The 23,930-nt window shown below is 43.1% G+C and overlaps 1 long non-coding RNA gene across 4 annotated transcripts in view; it reads left to right on the plus strand.

Annotated features, from left to right (window-relative positions):
• LOC112669076 (uncharacterized) overlaps window positions 1-23,930 on the plus strand; it is a 50,907-nt gene that overhangs the window by 18,271 nt on the left and 8,706 nt on the right. For 2 of the 4 annotated variants that reach the window (XR_007406350.1, XR_007406351.1), the window contains exon 2: window positions 913-5,739. This is a non-coding gene — a long non-coding RNA (uncharacterized LOC112669076). The remainder of the gene's footprint in view (window positions 1-912; window positions 5,740-23,930) is intronic. The other 2 variants (XR_007406352.1, XR_007406353.1) reach the window with 2 other exon arrangements.

The raw sequence follows: 23,930 nt of genomic DNA on the forward strand, positions 1-23,930 counted from the left end.
CGTTCATTCATCCTTTTGTGCACCTCCCTTGTGCTTTAAGAACCACCCTCTCCCTATCCTGGCACTTAAGCTTTGTGTGGGCTTGGCCAAAGCACCATCAGTCTTCAAGGCCTTAGCTATGAGTGGGAGGGGCCTGGACTCCAAATGGAGCCAATGAGACTGTCTGGAAGAAAGTGGGGGCTCCTCCCCCACAGGCTTAAGCCTGGAAGCATCAACTACAACTGCTGTCTGCAGTCTTCATTTTGTCCTGGTAGGTGGCCTGAGAAGACACCAGCTCAGGGAGGAGATCAAAGCAGAGCTGAAACAGGGAGAGAAACCAGGGTTTTGTGGTCACATAAACCCCAGTCAGACTACACTGCCAACAGCCCAGTCCTGCTCTTGTGCGTTTCAGTTTGTGAGCTCATATTGGGTTTCTGACTTTTTCTTTGTCTTTTTTGGTCCTTTGCAGCTGAGAAAGTCCTAGATGAAACAATAGCCCTCATCAAATTTTGTTTTAGATCCTAGTTTTTTAGAGATAGTGCCTCTGGGGCACCTGGGTGGCTCAGACGATGAAGCTGAAGCATCTGACTTTTGATCTCAGCTCAGGTCTTGATCTTAGGGATGTGAGGGCTTGAACACTGGGCGTGGAACCTCCAAAAAAAATGTAGAGATAGTGCCTCTTGGTAAGTATAATGGGATTTGGTGAGAACATTAAAATTTCTCACTTGAACTAGCTCCTTCCATCTCAGGTCCATGTTTGTGAAACACTGCCAGTGACACCTGCCTATTTTGAAGGCAAAATGAGAAAAAGAAAAAACAACTCTAAGGTGTTTTCCAAGTTTTAACTACTGCTATAACTAATTACTGCTATTTAATTATTGCCCTCCTTGTGGGCAGGCACTAAGGTGTTTTCTGTTTTTGTATGTACCGCAGAGACTGATTGGTGTGCCTCACACACAAAGCAGGTGGTCCATAGAGCTTTGTTCCAGTGGAACCGAATGTTCTTCTTGCTCATTCTCTCCAGACTACGGGTGAGGAAAACGGGAGTCACAGAGAGACAAACGAGCAAGCCACATGCCAGGAGCAGACTCAGGAAACCTGTCTCTGAGCGCAGTGGAGGCCAACAGCAAAACCCTATCTCTCTGAGATGAGGCGACATCAGAAGAAAAGTGGATCCCATGGCTGCTGTGTCACTAGCCTGTGACTTTGGGTGAATCACGTCAGCACTCTGGGCCTGTGTTTTGTCATCATTCAAATAGGGCAGTCCTCACATGTAAGCCCCAGTGGTTTCTAGGTGCAAATTCTCTTTTGTTTTTGTGTTTTTGTTTGTTTAAAGATTCTATTTATTCATCTGAGAGAGAGAGAGAGAGAGAGAGAGAGAAAGGGAGAAGCAGACTCCCTGCTGTGCAGGGAGCAGGATGCAGGACCCCAAATTCATGACCTGAATCCAAGGGCAGATGCTTAACCGAATGAGCCACTCAGGGGCTCCTGTTTTTGTTTGTTTTTAAAGATTTTATCTTATTTTTTTTTAAGGTTTTATTTATTTATTCATGAGACATAGAGAGATAGGCAGAGGGAGAAGCAGGCTCCATGCAGGGAGCCCGATGCAGGACTCGACCCTGGGTCTCCAGGATCACGCCCTAGGCTGAAGGCAGGCACTAAACCGCTGAGCCACCAGGCTGCCCTAAAGATTTTATTTTTAAGCAACCTCCACATCTAGCATAGGGCTCAACACACCACACTGAGATCAAGAGTCACGTGTTCTACGGCCTGAGCCCTCCGTGCGCCCCCTAGGTGCAAGTCCTCGGAAGTACAAAACACCTTGCTCCCTTCCTGCTCCCAGTGCAGACACTCAGAGCTGCAGGTCCTGCTCTGCAGGTGCAGGTGCAGCGTCGGCAAAAGTGCCACATGCTTTGGGGCTAACGGAGCGCCTCCCTCCACACGATTTCCTGCGCTTCTCCCAGGCTCGGAAACATTCCTGGCAGGTGGTATTTCTTCCAGCGACAGAGACAGAGAAGAAGCCAAGGCACTGAGAAGTGAGGTGACTCGCTGAAGGCCCTCCAGCTAATCTGAGATGAGGGTGAATTCACATCCAGCTCTTGCGACTTCCAGTTCAGGCCCTGCACAGGGCTCTGCGCCACCTGTCGGGAAAGCCAGTGCCCCTGGGGACTTGCTCCGCGGGTGCTCCATAAATGCTCAGAGGAAGGGCCTGCTGCTCTGGCCCCGTGAGAGGGCCTTGCTGCGGCCTGGCTGGTGGGGGCGCTGGAGGCCCAGGTTACCCAGTGGTTTATCTGGGGGCCTCGCTGAGTCCACCATTCCTGGTGGAGGTGGGGTGCTTCAGCAGGGTTCGGTTGCGCAGCTCTCATGGGTGACGTGGGTGGCGAGGGAGGCGGCACTGTGTGTTGGCTGGGCCGGGAATAGCTCTTCCGGACATTGTGCTCACAGGTGCCCCGGGTCATGAACACAGAGACCCGGATGCCTTTGTAGCAGTCACAGCAACACCCTGTACTTCCCGCCCCGCATTCCAAGGAGGCTCCCCAGCCTGGTCACTTATGGGAGGTCTCCCAGACGCCGGCTTCCCCTTCCTCTCCTGGACTCCATCCTCTTGAGGACGCGATGGCCATCTCCATGGTGTGACCTGGGGCGTGTGGGAGGGCCTCTGACCATGCAGTTCTCCCCATGTTGGGCAGCCCTCCTTCCAGAAATTATCTCTTGGCCCCACAAAATAATGTCATAGCAAACATTTTCTAATTCAGGCTCTGCTTAAGAGCTTTACATACTAATTTTGTCAATAGTTCCATGAGATAGATATGGTTATCGCCCCTTTCCTGTTAAGAAGGCAACTGAAACATAGAAGTCTTTTATTATTATTATTTTTTATTTAAAATATTTCATTTTATTTATTCATGAGAGACAGAGAGAGAGAGAGAGAGAGAGAGCAGAGACATAGGCAGAGGGAGAAGCAGGCTCCCTGCTGGGAGCCCAATGCAAGACTTGGTCCCAGGACCCCGGGATCATTCCGAGTAGAAGGCAGATGCTCAACCACTTAGCCGCCTAGGTGCCCCCTTATTATTAAAAAAGCTTTTTATTTTAGAACATTTCTAGATTTATAGAATTGTTGTGCAGAGGTAGTACAGAGAATTCCTGTGTACTCTCCTGTTCTGTTACAGACCTCCTGTATTAGTAGGGCACATACATCACTATCAAAAAACCAATATCCATACATTATCATTAAGTAAATTTCATAGTCTATTCAGATTTCTTTCTTTCTTTCTTTCTTTCTTTCTTTCTTTCTTTCTTTCTTTCTTTCTTTCTTTCTTTCTTTCTTTCTTTCTTTCTTTCTTTTTTTTTCCTAATGTCCCTTTTCTGCTCCAGGATGCCACATTACATTCAGCTGTCATGTCTCCTTAGGCTGCTTTTGGCTGTGACAGTTTCTCAGACTTTTCTTGTTTTTGATGACCATGACAGTTTTGAGGAGTACGGTCAGGAATTTTGTAGAATGTTCCTAAATTAGAATTTATCTGATATTTTTCTCATGATTAGGCTGGGGTTATGGCTTTTAGAGAGGACGATCACAGAGGTAAAGTGCCCTTTGCATTATGTAGCAAGAATACATGCTATCAACATGACCTGTCACTGTTGGTTTACTACATATGAAGGGTATATACTATCAACATGACCTGTGACTGTTGGTGTTGACCTTGATCACCTGGCTGAGGTACTGTTTTCTGTTGTAGACTTAATCTCCCTTTCCAATACTGTACTTAAGAGTTATTTTTTGAGCACTAAGAGGAGATGAAGCTGCCGACTCTCCTACAAGCAAGGGGAGGAGAAGGAGGGCAGAACAGAGTGGGGGCAGGTCTCCTACATCAGAAAAAGAACTTGCATGTGGCCAGAAGGGGAAGCCGACAGCCTTTGAGGCAGGCTTGATGCAAGAGAAGAATAGAGGTTCAGGACTGGGACTGGAGCAGCCACTCAGCATGGCCCAGTGGTAGGAGAGCCACCTAGGCATTTCCCAGAGAAACAGGCAAGAGCTTGGGTGGCGTGGCTCTCATTTTCAAGGACCTCCTCTCTCAATAAGTGATGCAGACACAGAGACACGGTGACAGAACAACAAAAAAGGTACATGCTGTTCAGCTTTAAACTGCTATCTAGGGCAGCCCCGGTGGTGCAGCGGTTCGGTGCCACCTGCAAGCCTGGGGTGTGATCCTGGGGACCCTGGATCGAGTCCCATGTCAGGCTCCCTGCATGGAGCCTGCTTCTCCCTCTGCCTGTGTCTCTGCCTCTCTGTCTCTCTCTGTGTGTCTCTATGAATAAATAAATAAATAAATAAATAAATAAATAAATAAATAAAATCTTAAAAAAAAACTGCTATCTATCTTGCCATTGGACAATTTGGTGTTAAGAGTTCAGGATAAGTAAATATTTGTTATAAATCCTGAAATTATTTTGTACATTAGCACCACAAGATTGCATTATTCAGATGAAAGTGTAAATTTTGCAGCGTAAATATTTAAAATAGATCACAAGTTTCATAACCTTGTTTGGACACTTTCTCATTTTATAAAATATAGGTACTGGTAGTCATAAAAGATGGCATTGGCCTGGGCCCCCTTATGGGAACACTGACAGACCAGACCTCTTTTGGCATCAGGGGCTGGGAAAAGGTGAACCCCACACTCAGAGGACTTGGAGGGCCAGCTGGATCAGAGCTTCTCTGAATTCTGTGAGCATGTCATGTGCTTACTTACACTCATCTGTCTGTTCCAGGTCATGAGCTGAGCATGTGAGACTGGATTTACATAGTTGATCTGAGAGCCAAGGCCCTGGCTTGCCACACTGTGGTCCCAACGTTGGGAGGAACGTGAGAAAATAAAAGGATGCTTTGGACAGAAGTGGCCATCTGTGATTTTCAGCATAACTCCCAATGCCTGTCACTGTGCCGACATTACACAATTAGAGATAAATATCTGTGGATACTTGGGGGTCTGGAGTTACCTGTTAAATGAAAGGGAGAGTGGAGAAGAGTGAGAAGAGTGGAGTCCTGCGAGAGAGGGACCCAGGGCAGAAGACTGGAGAAAGGTGGCAGGCAGGGCTGCAAAGCACAAGGTGTGGGAGGCACGAGGAGGGGCAGTGGAGCAGTGGAAGGAGGCCGCAAGAGCATTCATGAGTCTGTGGAAAGCTGTCCTGGTGACATCCTATTTATGGCTGTTTGGTCTCAGATGAATCACTGTCCCATGTTCTAGTTTCTCCACTTGTCTGTGACATGGGGACAATCCAGGTCGGTCAGGGGGAGACACTTTCCCCCATTTTCCCACCACACACTGTGTCACACACCACTGTTGCCATGGCCACCATCAGCTCTCATACACTATGAGCTCAGGAGCTCTGGGCTGAGGGCACAGCACAGATTATGCCTGATTGAATTCTCACAGCCCTGGGACATAGGGTTACTGACTCCACTTTACAGATGGGGAAGCTGAGCTTTATAGAGCTCAGATGACATACCCAATGCCACCTGCTAGGGAGGGGTGGGTGTAGGGCCCCCCATGGCTAGGTCAATCTGGTTCGGGGCTGGCAAACTTTTCCTACAAAAAAGTAAATATTTTAGGCTTTGTGGGTGCCATATGATGTCTTGTCCTCTTCCTCCTCCCTCTCTTTAAACTTTGAAGAGTGTCAAAACCATTCTTAGCTCATGAGTGGAACACAAACAGGCTGGATTTGGCTGACAGGCCATGGCTTCCCGACCCCTCATAACAGGTAAATGGAAATGCAGGATGGTATGCCCTTCCAGGTTTCAGAGGGAATCTGAAGCCCACTCAGAGAATCCTGGGCCCAGGAGGGTGGCAGGGTTATCTGACTGGTCCAGATGGGTGCTGGTTCGCTGAAGACCCACTGGGATGTGGGCTCTGGGGCCTTTCTCATTGCCTGTTCTGCTGGCCCGTCACGCCCCTCACACCTGCCCCTCTGCCTGCCCCGCCTCCACTCTGCTCCCTATTCCGTGGAGAGCCTTGTGGTGGTCACTGAGCCCAGGCCTCTCAACCTCCACATCACCTTCTCTTGCTTTCCTTTCTCCTGGGACTTCTGCTCTTGGTCAGGTAAGATCTTTAACCAGTTACCCATCCCTAAGCTTTTCTGCCAGGCTGCCTTGGTGGCTGGCGTGCGGTGGGAGGTGCTGAGGCAGGGAGGAGAAAAGGCATGGGAGAGCCACAGCCAGAAGGGCAGGAAGCTTAGCAACCTCTTTGTTCCTAAGGCATCTCAGAGTTAAGGAGGTTTGGGAAAGGAAGCTCTTGTGTAAACATGAGGCATTCTGTTTGTGTGGGAGGGGCCTGCCTTGCATGTGTATCATATTCAGCCAGTGCCTGTATGCTGGTGCAGAGGCTGGCTGGAAGGAGCAGGGGCCCCCGGTTCTAGGCAGCATAGAAAATAGTTAGGCTGGGCATACACCTGGGTTCAAGTTCTGACACCATCACTGCCAACTCTGTGGCTTGGGTCAGTCCTTCAAACTCTCAGATACTCTCTCTCCTCATCTATAAAATAAGAGTAGCAATATTTGTCTCAGCAGGCATTGTAAAGTGTAGAAAGTAACACTGTTCATGAAATGCTTCCTACACACCAGGCACTATACTAAAGACTTTCTCTATATAGTTTATCCTCACTACTTGTGGATTCCATCTTTGCAAATTCACCTACTTACTAACATTTATGTGTAGCCCCCAAATCAACACTCAGTGATGTTTTCAGTCATTTCACAGTCCTAGCAGTGAGACATTTGAGCTGCTAGCTGAGGTTGAACAAGGCAATGCTCTCCCCTCTTGTTTCAGGTCCTATTGTCCTTTTCATGGCCTATATGGTGCCATGTTGTTCTTGTTTTTGTGCTTTTTGTTGGTGATTTCATGGTTTAACATGCTCCTCAATGTTGGGAAAACTGGACAGCTACATGCAAAAGAATGAAACTGACCACTGTCTTACACCATACACCAGAACAAACTCAAAAGGAATTAAAAATCTGAATGTGAAAAAAAAATCTGAATGTGAGACCTGAAACCATAAAACTCTTAAAAGAAAACATAGGCAGTAATCTGTTTGGCATTAGCTTAGCCTTAGCAACATTTTCCTAGATATATCTCTGCAGGACAGAGGAAACAAAAACACAAACTACTGAGTCTACACTAAAATAAAAAGCCTTTGGACAGAGAAGGAAAACATCAGCAAAATAAAAAGGCAACCTGCTGAATGGGAGAATATATTTGTAAATGATATAGCCAATAAAGGGGTTAAAATCCACAATATAGAAAGACCCTATACAACTCAATATTAAAAAAACAAACAAACAATTTGATTTAAAAATGGACAAAGGACCTAAATAGACTATTTTTCCAAAGAAGAAATCCAGCTGGCCAACAGATATATGAAAAGATGTTCAACATCACTCATCATCAGGGAAATGAAAATCAAAACCACAATGAGATATCACTTCACACTTGTCAGAATGTCTGGAATAAAAAAGACCAGAAATAACAGTGTTGGAGAGGATGTAGAGAAAGGGAAACTCTCATGCACTGTTGGTGGGAATGTGAACTAGAGCAGCCACTGTGAAAGACAGTATGGAGTTTCATAAAAAAAATAAAAATAGGATTACCATATGAGCCAGTGATTCCACTACTGAATATTTGCCCAAAGAAAATGAAAACACTAATTCCAAAGGATATGTACAGTCTACGTTCACTGAAGCATTATTTACAATTGCCAAGTATGGAAGCAGCCCAAGTATCCATTGGTAGCTGAATGGATAAAGAAGAGGTGGTGTATACATACAATGGAATATACCATATACCCAAAAATGAGACTTTGTTATTTGCAACAACATGGATGGATCTAGAGGGTAGTAGGCTAAGTAAAATAAGTCAGACAGAGAAAGACAAATATTACATGATTTCACTTATATGTGGAATCTAAAAACAAAACAAATGAATAAACAGACCAAACAGACTCTTAAATACAAAGTGGTGTTTGCAGAGAGGAGCTGGGTGAGTGGGGATGGGTGACACAGAGAAGAGGGATTAAGAGGTACAAACTTCCAGTTACAAAATAAATGTCATGGAGATGAAAAGTCCAGCATTGGGAATAGAGTCAACAATATTGCAATAATGTACGGTGACATATGGTGGCTGCACTTCTCGCAGTACGCCCTTGAGTAATGTACAGAATTTTATGGAATCAGCACGTAGTGCACCTGAAACTAGTATAACAGTGCACACCAATTACAGTTCAATAAATGAAAAAAAGAACAACAAAAACGTCTGCCAAGTGTAGTGCTGAAGCGCTGTCTAGGGCTGGTAAGCTCCAAAAGGCTATAACCTGCCTGACGAGGAAAGTAGGCGTGTTAGAAAAGCTTCATCTGGGCATGAGTAGTAGTATTGTCGGCTATGAGGTCACGGGAAAGAATCTACAACAGATGTCAAATCATGTATTTTCAAACGGAAACCCATAAAGCCAGGTTATGTACTGAAGGGCTGATAGAAATGCGACTGCTCACAGGCGCCTAACCTTCCTGTACTTCCCGAGGGGCAGCGGTTGAATATTTGCCAATTTGATGTTCAGCAACTTCACAGAACATCACTACCTTGAATACCAAGAATCAACTGTAGTAACTCATTTCATCATCACAACCAATCTATTAGGGCTAAAATTATCATCATTTTGCTGATGAGAACATGGAGACACAGAGATTGGCTGAAGCCATACAGCTCTAGGGGACACCAAGGCCAGCCAGTGACTTCTGAGTTAGGTTAAGTGACGTGCTGAGAGACTTAGGCAGTGCTCCACACATTGTGTGCTCATCAAGGCTCTGCCACCCAGCGCCATTGTGGCAGAAAGGCCTTGAGAGACCATCTGAAGGTCTCTTAGACTATTCTAAGGCCTGTGATTTTCCCTCAGTTCTTCTGAGCTTGCTCTGCATTGTAGTAGTGATCTGGGTCTGTGGGCCAGTGGGTGGGGAGTTGTAGCTTCAGGAGTGGAAATTGGGGTGCAGGAGCTGTGGGCATGGGAGGGAGCATGCTGGGGTGGAAGATGCTGTGGGCTTGGGTGGTGTCCCAGAGGAGCCTGGGGAGAATCTGGGCTGTCACCTCTCCTGCTGTAGCAGTGTCCTCAGAGCTGACTGGGGGTGGCTGGTGGGAGTATGATAGGCTCATTCTCTTTTGCAGAACTGTAACTTGAGGCAGAGAGAGCTCTCCAAGGTGACATGACACTTTGGGACTGACCAAGAACAGATCTCGTGAGGAATGATATTAAACATAGTCAATGATTATGTGGCTCAGCCACTAACCAATCACCCCAGATGTTGTAGACAAGGAGATTGTCCACACTGGGGATGTTGGCTGAATCCTGCCTAGTCCCAGGATCTGTCCTGGCTGCTTAGCTCTACCTCCTCTGTCTCTTGTCACATACCCAGATGCACAGAGGTGGGTGGATTTTTCTTCTTCAGCAAAAATGGTACCCTTGTCTGTGTTCTATCAAGTCACACAAATCTTTAGCAGGTGCCTTTCCTGGACTATTACAGTAGTGATGGGATTAGTGGTAGGGCTCACCTCTCCCTCACATCACAGTAATTATCCAGTAAGTGCCCTGTTAGTGAGATGTGAGAGCATGGAATCTGGAGAGATGGTCTGACCTCGGACCCCAGATGTTCATCAGCCCATGACCTGGTGCAAGTACTCCTGCTTGTCTACCTCCAGTTCTTTTATATGTCCACCTCACTGGGTGTTGTAAAGATGGAGTACAGCTTTACAGGTGGGCATGGGTCATATGTTGAAAAATTCCGCACAAAAAAATGAAAAGAGTTGACCTGGGTCCTATCCCAAGAGGCTTACGCAGGGAGCAGGAGCTTGATATTTAGGTCAGATGGAACTGCTTTGGAGACCTACAAAGCAGAAGTGCTACTTGGCCCCACATTCTCCTTCCCTTCTTTCATAGTCATTGGGTTTTATTTGGAAACATGACTTCCCAGAATAAAGTCTTTATTTCCCAGACTCCTTTTAGCCACTCAGCCAAATTCTGGCCAATGGTGTATGAGCAGAAGTGATGGGAGTTGGGCACTTGGGTGGCTCAGTTGGTTGAGCAACCAGCTCTTGGTTTTGGCTCAGGTCATGATCTCAAGGTCCTGGGATTGAGCCCTACGTGGGGCTCCATGCTCAGCAGGGTGTCTGCTTAAAGATTCTCTCTCTCCCTCTCCCTCTGCCCCTCTTCCTGCCCACACTCTCATTCTCTCTTAAATAAATAAATAAATCTTTATTTAAAAAATGAAAAAATAAGAAGAAAAAAAGAAGTGTTGGGTGTAACTTCTAGACATGTTCTTAAAGGGTAGCACTCTCTTCTCTGGCCCCCTCCTCTCCCCACTCCTTCCTCTTCCTTCCAGAGCCCGGATGTGGTGACAAGCTGTCTGAGACCATGAGATATGGCCAGTAACCTCCCCTCCAAACCCTGTCCCATTCCCCCGGGTTGGCAGAGCAAACATGGATGGTGCCGGGTCTCCACCGTGCAGAGCTGCTGTAGCAGCCTGAACTACTATGTAGAGAGTAATGCATGAGGGAGAAATGCTTTTTATCTCGTTTGCAGCATGGTTGTTTGGATTGCCTGTTACAGCAGTCAGATCTGCTGCTTAACCATGTGAAGGTGAACTCGAAGGTGAAGTAAAAGCAGGTCTCAACAGGCTAGTTGCCAATGCATTGCTTTTATTTAAGGATAGGGGTTGGGCTGGGAATTTGGGAGGGCAGGTGGCTATAAGAATACACTTGAGGGATGGCTCAGTCAGTTAAGTGTCTGCTTTGGGCTCAGGTCATGATCCCAGGGTCCTGGGATGGAGTCCCATGTCTGGCTCCCTGCTCAGCAGGCAGCCTGCTTCTCCCTCTCCTGCTCCCCCTTCTTGTGTTTTGTGTGTGTGTGTGTGTGTGTGTGTGTGTGTGTGTGTGTGAAATAAATACATGAAGAACAGAGGGCGGAGAGTTACAAAAAAAAAAAAAAAAAAAGAATACCTTTGAGAAGGGCCCAGCAAGTTGCCAGACATCTTTGGGTCATTCTGGGAACTGTTGACTACCAGGCAGGACGTTAGAGATCTTAATGGCACACATACTCTTCCTGCGTCTACCCGTTCCCTCACATCCCCTTCTCTTCCTGCCTCCCTTCCTCTCTCCCTTATCAACTGGCCAGGCACTGTATCCACTCCCACTCTATATCTCTGAGAACACAGTGAGGAAGAAAAAGACAGTTCCCTATATCAAGGCATGATATAATGCAGACTTAATCCACTTAAGTCACAAGCCTCAGGAGTCATCCTCAACCCCTCTCTCACACCCTATAAAGAATTCATCAGCACGACTGGTCAGACCTACTTTCAAAATAGACCCAGAATCCACCCTTGCATTCCTAGTCTCCTGGTCTAAGCCACCACCCAAAGTTCCTAGCTAGTTTGTATGCTTTTACCCTCACCCTCTTACCCATAGTCTGTTCTCAGTGGAGCACCCAGAAGGGCCTTCTTAGGCCATAAATCAGATCGTGTCATTTCTCTGCTCGAAAGTTTCCAGAAGTTCCTCATCTCTTTCAGAGTAAACCTTATGTTCCTTTCATTGGTCCCTAAAACCCTATATGACTGGGCCCTCAAGTCTCTGGCCTCAGCTCCTACCACGCTGCCCCTTGCTCAGGTCACATGGGGCTGCCATCAGCAAAGCTGGCATCTTCCACCTCAGGGCATTTGTGTGTAGCTCTCTTGGCCTTGACTACTTTTTCCTGAACTTTTTCCATGGCTTGTCCCTCACACAGCTCTCTGCTCCCACATCACCTTCTCTGAGAGCACCTCCTGACTACCCTCCACAACTATCACTTGCCTCATCACTTGCTACCTGCCTTATCCTACTTTGTTTGCCTCCTGACATTTATTACCAATTTATATTTGTTTTAGGTGCCAGTAGGTTGAGTTCATGGAGAGGGCTGTCTTCCTGGTTTGCCTTCTCTGTAGCCTCCCTTGGGCTCCTTGGTATCACACAGACGTGGAGATCTTGTGTCTCCTCCTCTGCTCCTAAAGGTGCTGTCTGACCTTGAGGGCCCCACTCTATGATCCATCTTAAGCCTAATTACTTTCAAAGGCTCCACCTCCAAATGCCATCACCCTGGGGGTTAGGGTTTCAACCTATGAGTGTTAGGAGCATACATTCAGTCCATGGCACTTGCTCGTTGACTTCCTCCTGCCACTAGGTATAAGCTCTTTGGGAGGACTGTCTGGCACTCTGGATCTCTGTCGCCTACAACAATGCCAGTGCACAGCTGGGGCTTAGCATGTTCACTGGGTGGGGAGTGGGAGTGCGGGACGGGTTGCTCTAACAGAGCACAGAGGCAGAGCTGCCTCCTCCAGGGGTCCAGAGAACGTAACTGGACCTGGGACTTGGAGGATGACCAGGACGGAGTGCTTGGCCTCAGTCTGCTCAGATGGTACACCAGGGTAGCCATGCCACTGCTCTGCCCTCTGTTCTGGAGAGTTGGTTTGGGGAGGAGGGAGCTGTCAGGCAGGAGTTGGAGGGATAGATGGTTCCATTACTCAGGAGCTTTGTCCAGGGTGGTCAGAGGGTGGGGTAGGGGCAGGAGGGATAGCTGGGATTAGAGAGAGGGTTCTGGTGGCAGGGGAGGGCCGGGAGGCATGGGTGGTGGTGGGAGGGCAGACTGAAGGGATGCACGTGTGGGACCAGCCTCTTCCAGACCATGGCTGCTGGAGTCCCCTGTGGCGCCCACTGTCCACTCCCAGGCCTGGCTGGGTGTTCACTTGGCCAGTACTTTGGGCAGCCTCGGCCTTTCCTTGCTGAATGGTTATTGCTAAACTCCAGAGGCAGAGTTAAGTAAATACTGGCTACCAGATCGGGGAACTAACATCATACAGGAAATGTTGAGGTGGGAGGTAGTGGGAGGACCAGTTGTGGGCTTCCCCTGCTAGAGGCCCCCACGAGCACACACCCAGCTCATTCATCCCCAGCCCTGTGAGAAGTGAAGTGGGTCATCCCGTGTTTCCCAGGAGAAACTCTTGTTCATGGTGTTCATTCGTTCCTATAGCTGGCAAAGCCTGGTTGAGCACCACATGCCAGGAACAAGCTGGGAATACAAGAAACCTTAGTGTGCCAAAATTTGTGTACAATGTTCATGGTCTCCTTGTTCTGTACCTTTTCCTCCTCTTGCTCTTGAAACTTCTCTTCCACATCAGTTCCATGCCCTAGACTGGTGCCGTATGCCTGACAGCAATGGTATGCTGGTAAATGGTTAGTATTTGACTCTCTGGGAAAAATAGCCCTGATCTGTACCTGATTAATGGTGGTGTAAATACTCTCACATGGCTACACATGGCTACATTTTCATGTTGCCACTGTGATGTCACTGAATGCAAAATTGGGCAGAGTAGCCCAGAGTAGATTGTAAAGCATGTCTGCCATGCAGATACAGCAGTCTGTCTGTCTGTATAACCTCAAGAGCATAGATAAGAGTAAAACACAAAATATGATTAGGGAGTGAGTTGTGAGTAGTTACTGTCTCTGTGAAATATAATTTAATTATAAGCTTTTATAATTTAATTTTGAATAATGATTGTATTTAATAATTGAGTCGCAAAATTCCCGAAAATGTAACAATCAGCTCTCGCAAGCCAGCTTATCACTGCCTGGGAGCTTGTCTGAGATGCCAAATCTTAGAGGTCACACCAAATCTACTGCATCGCAGTAGGAATTTTAACACTTTTGACAATGTCCTCGAGTCATCTGGGTCTTAGAGTTGAGAAATGTGGCCATAGAGATAATCACTGTTTAGGATTTTGTATCTTTTAGAACCTTTTTCACAACAAAGATGCATATAATTTTCTATGATGTTTTTCTGGCTCTTTCTTTAAACATTTTTAAAACAGACATTATTTTTTAGAGCAGTTTTAAGTTCACAGCAAAATTGAGCAGAAGGTACAGAGATTTCCCATAGATTCCCTGTTCATATATATATATATATAGCCTTCCCCAGTATCAACATCCCCCAGCAGAATAGTACATTTGCTATGAATGATAAGCCTATGCAGACACAATCTTATCACCCAGTGTCCATAATTTACATTAGGGTTCATTCTTGGTGTATACCTTCTTGATGGGTTTTGACAAGTTTATAACGTGTATCTACCATTGCAGCATCATACAGAATAGTTTCATTGCTCCAAACAGATGCATATAATTATTTTGTTTTGTGTTTGAATAAAAATAAGAGTCACAATGTAAGTGTTTTTGCAAGTTTTTTTCCCACTTAATATATCTGTTAACTTTCCACATCAGTCTATAGAGAGCTAGTTATTTTTAAGCTCTCCACAATATTTTAGGGCCTGAATGAATCATGTTTTTTTTTTTTTTAAATCATCGAGAGTTGATTTTTGCCTGAGTGGCTCAGTGGTTGAGGGTCTGCCTTCTGCTAAAGTTGTGATCCCAGGGTCCTGGGATCTAGTCACATATCAGCTTCCCTGCAGGGAGCCTGCTTCTCCCTCTGCCTGTATCTCTGCCTTTCTCTCTCTGTGTGTCTCTCATGAATAAATAAATAAAATCTTTAAAAAAATTATCTCTCTGAGGCTCTGAGGGTACACATATTGTTTTTCCCTTTTGCTTCAAGAAACCTCTTCATTAAATCTTTTCCGCTTAACTTTGTCTCAATTTCTTCATCAAAATCTACCTTAATAAAAAAAATCCTGAAAACTAATTTATACTAAAGGGTTAGAAGCTGAAAATAATAGTTGCAAGTATCTTCCTTCTTTATCAGATTTTAAAAGCTTAGTTAAAATTTATCAATATTTCTTGAGATATTCACACATAAGTTTGTAAGGAAGCTAACAGGGAATATGAAGAAGTCAGATATAGCTCAATCTTAAAATGCTGATGGCTTAGAAAATGGAATGTAATCTATAGACATATAGTCCTAAAATGAGGTAGAACATATACTATGATTATTTCTACCCACAGAACACTTCTGATACCAAGTAGGTGGATTTCTTCCCCCCACATTAACTAATTCTCTGACACCAACTGAATGTCTTACAATTTTTCTTTTTTTGAGTGTCCTACAATTTAACTACACTGTGACACAGAGTTAGCAAGAGATCACACAAGTTAAAGGACTCAACCTCACAAAAATGACCCTGCATTAGATGTCAATTGCAAGTTGCAGGCTTTCTGTACTTCTCACCAAAAGGCTATAAATTGGAGGTTCCCATGACCAATCCTGTCCTCTGGCTTGATAATTTGCTATCATGCTTCACAGAATCCAGGAAAACACTTTACTTGCATTTATCAATTTATTATAAAGGATATAACTCAGGAACAGCCAGATGGAAGAGATGCATAGGGTAGGTATGGGGAAGCTTCCATGCCCTCTGGGTATGCCACTCCCACAGCTTGACATGTTTGTTTGCCAACCTGTAGGTTCTCTCACCTCTACTGTTAAGAGTTCTTATGGGAATTCCGTTACACAGACATGACTGGTTAAATCATCAGCCACTGGTAGTTAACTCAGCCTCTGACCCCTCTCTCCTCCCTAGGGGCAGGGATCGAAAGTTCTAACCCTCCAGTCATGCCAGGGTCTGGGTCTTTCTATAACCAGCATTCCCAACCCCACTCCCTCCACCCTGTCCTAAAGCTAGGTAGGGACCCCAGCCACAATAATCTCATTAGCATACAAAAGGCATTGCTATCACCCTGGAGAATCCAAGGGTCTTAGAAGCTCTTGTGTCAGGAACCAAGGACTAAGACCAAATATTAAAACAAAAGGTGTTCCTATCATCCTCTCGCTCACGAAATTAGAAGCATTTTAGGATCTTGTCTGGAATTGAGATGAAGATGAAATACATATTTTTAATTATATCACTATATCATCACATGTGTTGGAGACAGGACAGTTACAAGCAGCTTTGGTGCTGTAAGAACATAGAGGGAGAAAATCTTAATTAAGAAACTGATGGCATTAGAGGCACTGACCAACAAGTGGGGAAGTGTTCGTTTGTCCAGGGCCCTCAAATAGCATCGTAAGACACATGAGATGGTACTGTCAGCCTTAGGCTTATAGAGTGAGTGAGAAGAGAGCGCCAGCGGCCAGGGAGTGCTTTTAAACTGGTGCAGGGCATGCAACCGTCATGTCCAGCCTGCCGTGAGATTTTTTTCCTTCATCCTTTTTTTTTCTCCTGGTCTAGTCCCGGGCTCCTGTATTTCTAGGAAGCCTGATCCAAAAATGATGGACATTCTAGTTGGTTCCTGCCTGAGGCTCAGGCCTGTGCAGTGGCTCTGGCTAGTTCCTGTTCCTTTGCTGTAGCAGGAATCAGGCTGTGATCAGTTCTGGGATGCAGTCCAGAGCTGGCTACAACCCCAAGCCTCGCCTGGCTGGACAGCTCGGTCTACACATCACTTGTCACGTCTTCCCCCCTCAGTTCCTCACACTTTGCCAGTGGGTGCCTGAGTCCTGAGACTCAATCAGTGAGCCATGTGGCACCAGGATAGCTCCAGCTTTTGCTACTTCCCAGGGTACAGAATGACCCTCCACCCACTGGCTTGAGTCACTTTCATGTCTTGCCAGCCCAGGCTCCCAGCGCATTCTAACAGCCCAAGTCAAATTTTGAAATTTTTGCTTCAAGAACTTAAGTCTTGGGGCAGCCCTGGGGGCTCCGGGGTTTAGTGCTGCCTTCGGCCCAGGGTGTGATCCTCCCTGCATGGAGTCTGTTTCTCCCTCTGCCTCTCTCTCTCTCTGTGTCTCTCATGAATAAATAAATAAAATCTTAAAAAAAAAAAAAAAGAACTTAAGTCTTTTACCTTTTGTAACAAGGCCTTATCTGTTCCTTAATAAAGTGGTGTTCTCTTTAAAGGATATTTGTTTGTTTTTTTTTAGAATTTTATGTATAAAAAGTAAATGTAAAAAATATATTATGAAACATATTAACAAAAGGAACATCTTTGAACACACTGCCTCACCCAAGAATTAGAACATGATTAATATGGTTGCATCTGCCTACCTCCCACTATCCTGAATTTTGTGTTTATTATTGCCTTGTCTTTAAGAGTAGCTTTATCACATATGTGTGTATCCACAAACTTAATATTTACTTTTCCTTATTTTCAAACCTTTTGAAAATGGAGTCATAATGTATGTACATAGTTTTGTGTTATAAATAATATTGTTGTTCATAAAAGAAAATGGTGTTTGGAGTGATTATGCCAATTTACAATCCTACAAGCAGTATATACAAGTCCACATTGGTCTACATTATAACAACCACTTAGTAATAGCAGACTTAAATTTTTGTCAAACTAGTTAATGTAAAAGGGGATTTTATTAGCTCATTTCTTTAATTATCAATAAAGCTGAGCATCTTTTCCATTCATCAGTTGGGTTTTCTTTTCCTTGGAACACCTAATTTTTATCTTTTGGCCATTGTGCAACTGGGTTATTTATCTTAATGATTTTAGAAGGTCTTTATATTCTGGGTACTGGATCTATATTGGTTATACGCTTTACAGATATTTTCTCCTAGTTTCTATCTCGTTTTTTGATAAACAAAATTTTTGAATTTTAATATAGCTAAATACATCAATTGTCTTATGATTAGTATTTTTACATGCTTAATAGATCTACTCTGAAAAATTTAAAGTTTCATCTTTCATATTTAATCTATTGGGAATTGATTATTAAGTATGGTGTGAGATAGGAATCCAATTTCATTTTCTCTTCCATATCCATAACTGATTATTTCAATACTCATTGAAAGGTCCAACTTCATCCAATTGATCTAGGATGTAACCTTTGTCAAATATGAAATTTCTATATATCTGTGAGTCTGTTTCTTGGCTCTTGACAGAAGTATTCTGATCAATTTGTCTGTACCCACATTAACACCATTCAGTCTAACATGCTATTGATTTATAACGAGTCTTTATATCATGTAGTGTAAGCTCTCTCATTCCATTCTTTTTCTTAAGGAGTATGTTGATTATTTTTGGCCCATTGCAGTCTATTGATCAATCAATAGATAGATCCGCATGTTCAGGTTCTCAAAAAGCTTATTGAGATTTTGACTGGCATTGTATTGGGTCTACATCTCAATTGGGGAGAACTAATATTGTTGTGATATTGAATCTAAATATTCATGATAGAACTCAAATTATTTAAGTCTTAATTAATGTCTTCTAGTAATATTTAGTTATTTTTCCCTACATGTATCAAATATCTTTTGTTTAATCGGTTACTATGTTCTTATAGTCCTGAATTATGTTAAATGAGTTTCTTTTTTTACAACTGTGTTTTCTGTTGCTAGTGTATATAAATGCAGTAGATTTTCAAATATTGATCTCATATTTGGTTGCCTTGCAAAGGATTTGTAATATTTTGTCTGTAGATACTTTTGAGACAATTACATCGTATGTGATTAATGATAGGATTGTTTCTTTATTTTTGCTTTTGATGACTTGAATTTACTTTGCTTGTTTTGTTGCATTGGCCAGGATTTCCAGTATAGTTTATTTATTTATTTAAAATACTTATTTATTTTTTTATTCATGAGAGACATAGAGAGAGAGGCAGAGACATAGACAGAGGGAGAAGCAGGCTCCCTGCGGGGAGCCCAGTGCTGGACTCAATCCCAGGACCCAGGGATCGCGACCTGAGCCGAAGGCAGATGCCCAACCACTGAGCCACCCAGGCATTTCCCCAGTGTAGTTTAAACAGAAGCAGTTAAGAATGGGCATTCTATCTTGTTTGTTATTTTCAAGGGGATGATTTTATAATTCTTATATATTTTTATCAGAATGATGAGGTTTCTGTTACTCTTAATTTAAGGTATTTCCTTCTATTTCCAGATTGCTGAGTAAATTTGCCAAATGCTTTTTCTGCATCAATGGAGATGCTCATCTTAATTAATTCATTATTTTATATTGAGATATAATTAACATACAACGTTATGTATTGTTTCAGGTATACAAAATAAATGATTTAATATATATATATACATATATATATATATATATATATGTTGTGAAATGATTACCACAATAAGCCTAGTTAACATCTGTCACCATACATAATTACAGAATTTTTATTATTTTCATCCTTTAGTTTGCTAGTGTTGTGTGTCATAATAATGGATTTTTAAAATACTAAACCACCCCTAAATTTCTGGAATAAGTAAAACTTGGTCATACTATATTATCTTTTTTATATACTATTGGATTCAGTTGCTAATGTTTTGTTTAGGACTTTTTACATTTACTTTTTACTCTATGTTCATGAGTAATCTGGCCAGTGATTTTCTTTTCTCATTTTTCATTTCTCATGTCTGGTGTTGGTATCAAGGTCATATTATGGAGGTCCTCATGGAGGAGTTGACTGATGATTCTCTAATAGTGATTGAGTCATATTATTATGGTCCTCATGGAGGAGTTGACTGATGATTCTCTAATAGTGATTGAGTCTTTCTTGAACAGAGCACCAACTTTTAGTTGGCCACATAACTAAATATTTTATTTCCTAGCTTCCCTTATAGTCCCGTATATGATTAAATTTTGGCACTATCTCTTTTATTGACACCATAGTAAGTCACTTCTCTATAGCATTGACCACTGGGATTTGTGTCCTGCGTTGAGAAATAGGTCCTTGAGGGCATTTGTTTCTAATAGTGACTAGTTTCATTAAAACTAAAAATGTGATATGGCATATAGACTTTTTAATGTGTATTTTTCTACATTGGGGTAGGATTAAAGAAATGTCTTCATTGCTCCTTGATTTACATTTGCAGCTTCCCTAGATACCTTAACATAGTGGGAAAAAAATATCAGGTTTTGAAGTCACTAAACTAGCAACTATTCACATGAAAGGATGTCAATTATGAAACATTTTTTTTCAGCTTTTACAGATATCTTTAAAGACTTTTTCTTTGATGGCAAGAAAGTTTGCTTCTAAATATATGAACTGATGCAACTTTTGTATTAAACTAATAGTAATAATAATAACTAATAAATGGATTAACATGGATTGCATCATAACAGACTGAACTTTACTTTTTTCATGATGATTTCTTCTTTGATCCATGAGTTGGTAGTGTGCTTAAATTTTTCCAAGCATATGGAAATTTAAAAATAATTATATTTTGTTATTTACTTCTAATTAATTGTATTATGCTGAGAAACACCTTGATATTGAGTCTTCAAAATTTGTTGAGACTTGTTTTGTAGTTTAGTACTTGGTCAATTGTTGTTAATGTTCTAAATGTGTCATCCCTAATTGTTGGGTATAGAATTCAGTATACGTCTGATAAATCAAACTTATTGATTGTATTGTTCAAATTTCTTTTTTTTCCTAATTTTTTGTCTTTTTGATCTAACAGAAACAGAGAGAGGTATGTTGACATCTCTCCATGATAAAGAATTTGTCAATCTCTCCCTGAGTTCTATTAATTTTGTATTTTATATATTTTGGGCCTATTTAATGGTTTATTTTACTAGGTTAATAATAATCATATCTTCTTAATAAATTGAGCTTTTTATAATTATTTAATCTCATTCTCTATCTGTAATAATGCTTTTTTTTTCCAAAAGTTCATTTTGTCTGATATTAATACAGCCACCCCAACCTCAAATATTTCCATGTCCATAGTTTTAGGTATGTCTCTCATAAACATCATAGAATTATATGGTATCCAGCTTCCAAGATAGACCTCTTATGAGTCTTGTCCCCCACTGTTCACATCCCTTGTATAGTCTACTCCACTGAATGGGGCTGACCTGTGTAACTGATAAGATATTATGGAAATAACAAAGTTTGACTGTCAATGTTAGGCCATAAAAGACAATGTGTCTTTCATTTTGCTTTCTCTTGGATCACTTGCACTGGAGAAAGCCAATCATCATATCATGAGGACATTTCATCATCCCTATGGAGAGGTTAACACAACAAGACACTGGGACCTTCAGACAACAAACAGTATTCAACTTACTAGCATTGTGGGTGAGCCATCTGGAAAGCAGACTCTCCAGCATCTGAGAGACCCTGAGCTAGAACCCCTGAGAGAAGCTAGCTGAATGCAAAGAAATATTTCTCAGCATCCAAAAAAATATGGTCTCTTGTTTTATTGAAACTCAGCACCCCCCCCCCCCCCCCCCCGAGAGAAAGAGAGCATGGGGGTTAGGGGCAGAGGGAAAGAGAGAATCTTAAACAGTCTCCATGCCCGGTACAGACCTTGATGGAGGCCTCGATCTCACAACCTTGATATCATGACCTGGCCTGAAACTGATGCAACTTTTGTATTAAACTAATAGTAATAATAATAACTAATAAATGGATTAACATGGATTGCATCATAACAGACTGAACTTTACTTTTTTCATGATGATTTCTTCTTTGATCCATGAGTTGGTAGTGTGCTTAAATTTTTCCAAGCTCACTTGGAAAAATTGCTCCTTTCCAGCTGATTTTTCCCTTATGAGAATGTGGCCCGGTGATGTAAAACCTGCCAGTCTTCCATTCCAACTGACACTAGAAATCCACATTTTAGTGTAAAAGATCCTGAATTTTTAACATTGGCCAAAAATTTAGAAACACACATGGAAATGAAACACACAGAATCATATGCACACGTGTCTGACTACTTTGGGAAAAGTGAGGGCCAAGAAGGTTAATCACTTTCTCAGGGCTGGGTACTGAGCAGGTGGAGACTCTGTGGCTTCTTCCATTTCAGAAATTCTGTGATTAAGTATAAGCAGTTATTCATTCAAATCAAGGATGTGGTTTGATCCCACTGTCTGCTTGCTACAAGGGCAGTATCCTAAATGTCTGTGGTCTTTGCTTTGAGCAAGAGGCTCCATCCTCCTTGAATGACTTGGGTGTTTGTGTGTGTGGTGGGGGCGGGGGAGGTTGCAGCTTGTTCAAGGCCCACAGTTGAGGATACATCAAGTTGTTTACACAAATATAGCAGGTAATTTAGTTTCACAGAAAGAGAGAAGTCAAAAACTTAGGACAGAAGGAAGAGTTTGAGGAAGTAAAAAGAGACCTGTTTTTTTTTTTTTTTTTTTTCTCTCTCTCTAAATCAACAAATGCTTTGTAGTATGGGAGAAGCCCTTTGTATAGGTAATGATTGTGTTCCAGGAAACCTCAAAGGCAAGTTCCCAGGGTTCAGGAATGTGTGGGTAAAAGCCTCCTATGAGAGGGCATGGCCTGGTCTGGAGAGGCATGTTCTGTGTCTCCAAAAGAATGCTAGGACATGTAGACTAAATGAATTAAAAGCAGGAATTGCTTGGTCCGGTCAAATCATCTCATCCCAAAGCTCTTTCCCATCAATGAAGTCTGAGCTGAGAGGATTCCAGCCTGTTTCATAATAAACCAGGGAGGGCTCAGCCAGACATTCTGGGTCCCTTCAGCTCTGTCCAGATGCCAGCGCCAGTTGGGAGAGTCTGAGCGAAAATGCCCATCCCTGAGATCCTCATCCTTACCTGATGCCTTTGCTTTTGGATTTGAGGGCTGAGCCATGAAGAAGTCTCAGCTTGGACTAAGCAGAGGGGAAGGCAGTGATGGTGTAGGGCAGAGAGCACTGGACCAAGAGTCAGAGGGAAAGGAGTGGACATGGGCTTTTCCACTTCCTCACCGTGTAGCTGGTGGCAAGTCACTTTACTGAGAATTTACTTCCTCATCTGCAAATTGGGAACAGTATTGCCTGTTTTCTAACTCGTGGTGGTGGTATAAGGCTCTGAGGAGGTCATGCTGTGAAAGTGCTCTGAAAACCAAAAAGGACCACAGAAAGGATTCACATTACATCCAGCACATTTGTACCCCTCCAGACCTTTTGCCTACCATGTTTCCCCTTGTGTTCTGTGTTCCAGCCATGCAAACTGTCTTTCAGTTTCTTTGTAGGAAGCTCCCCCCTGTCACTGGGCCTTTGCACATTCTGGTTCCATGGCCCAAAGAGCTCCTTTGCTTGGTTTTACTCCTACTCAACCTACAGCTCAGCTCAATTTGCAAACACTCTACCCTCTGCCCCCATCAGTTTAGGTTGGGATTCTCTATTACAGGTGTGCCTCCATCACCACTATCTTACCAACACAACTCTTATCACTGTTTATAGTCCTAATTTGTTTAGATTCATGTCAATCTTTTTCCTAGACCATAAGCTCCATGAGGTCAGAGAATGACATGTTTTTGCTCATCTTTGTCTTCACAGAGCCTCACCCAGATACCAAATAAATATTAGTGATTGTGGAGTAGGGTTCAGGAGGGTAGGTTAGCAGGGATTTTGGGTTTAGGTGCCAGGGTTAGGATCCTCAAACAAGGAGAAACCAGTAGTAAGGGCTGTTTCCTCTTAACAGCCTGAATAAGCTCTATGTTTGCACCTTTTCTTCCCCTCCCTTTGAGCCAAGCTGTGCCTCACTTTGTGATGTCCTATTGATGTCCATATATATTCTATACATCAAATTATGGCAACTAATTTATTAACGATAAGGTAGAGGATGCCTCTGTGTCCATCAGGAGAGGTAAGTAGATCTGGGTCCACAGAACAGCCAGCCAGAGCAAGAAGTGGGTTTCGGAACAAGGAGCCCAAGATGCTGCTCTGTCTGGAACACTGCTCGGGAGACTTGAATTATTAATAAAAATTCTAGGAAGCCTGCTAGCTTTTCAGGAACTTTTATCCAATTAAGGGAAGATTAATTCCAAGTATGCTTTCAAGCACCATAACTTTTTTTTTCATTTTGAAAACCTCATATTGATGTACAATATTCATAAAGAAAATCCACAGATTATAAGTACACAGTTCAGTACTTTATCACAAACTAGACACTTTGTGTCATCATCAGCATCTAGGTTAAGAAATTGAACATCACCAGCCCTCCAGAAAGTCCCCTCATCCTGCCTTCCAGTCACTACCCGCTCCT

The sequence above is a fragment of the Canis lupus genome, chromosome 27 (genome assembly GCF_003254725.2).
Source record: "Canis lupus dingo isolate Sandy chromosome 27, ASM325472v2, whole genome shotgun sequence".
In the NCBI taxonomy this organism is placed as follows: Eukaryota; Metazoa; Chordata; class Mammalia; order Carnivora; family Canidae; genus Canis; species Canis lupus.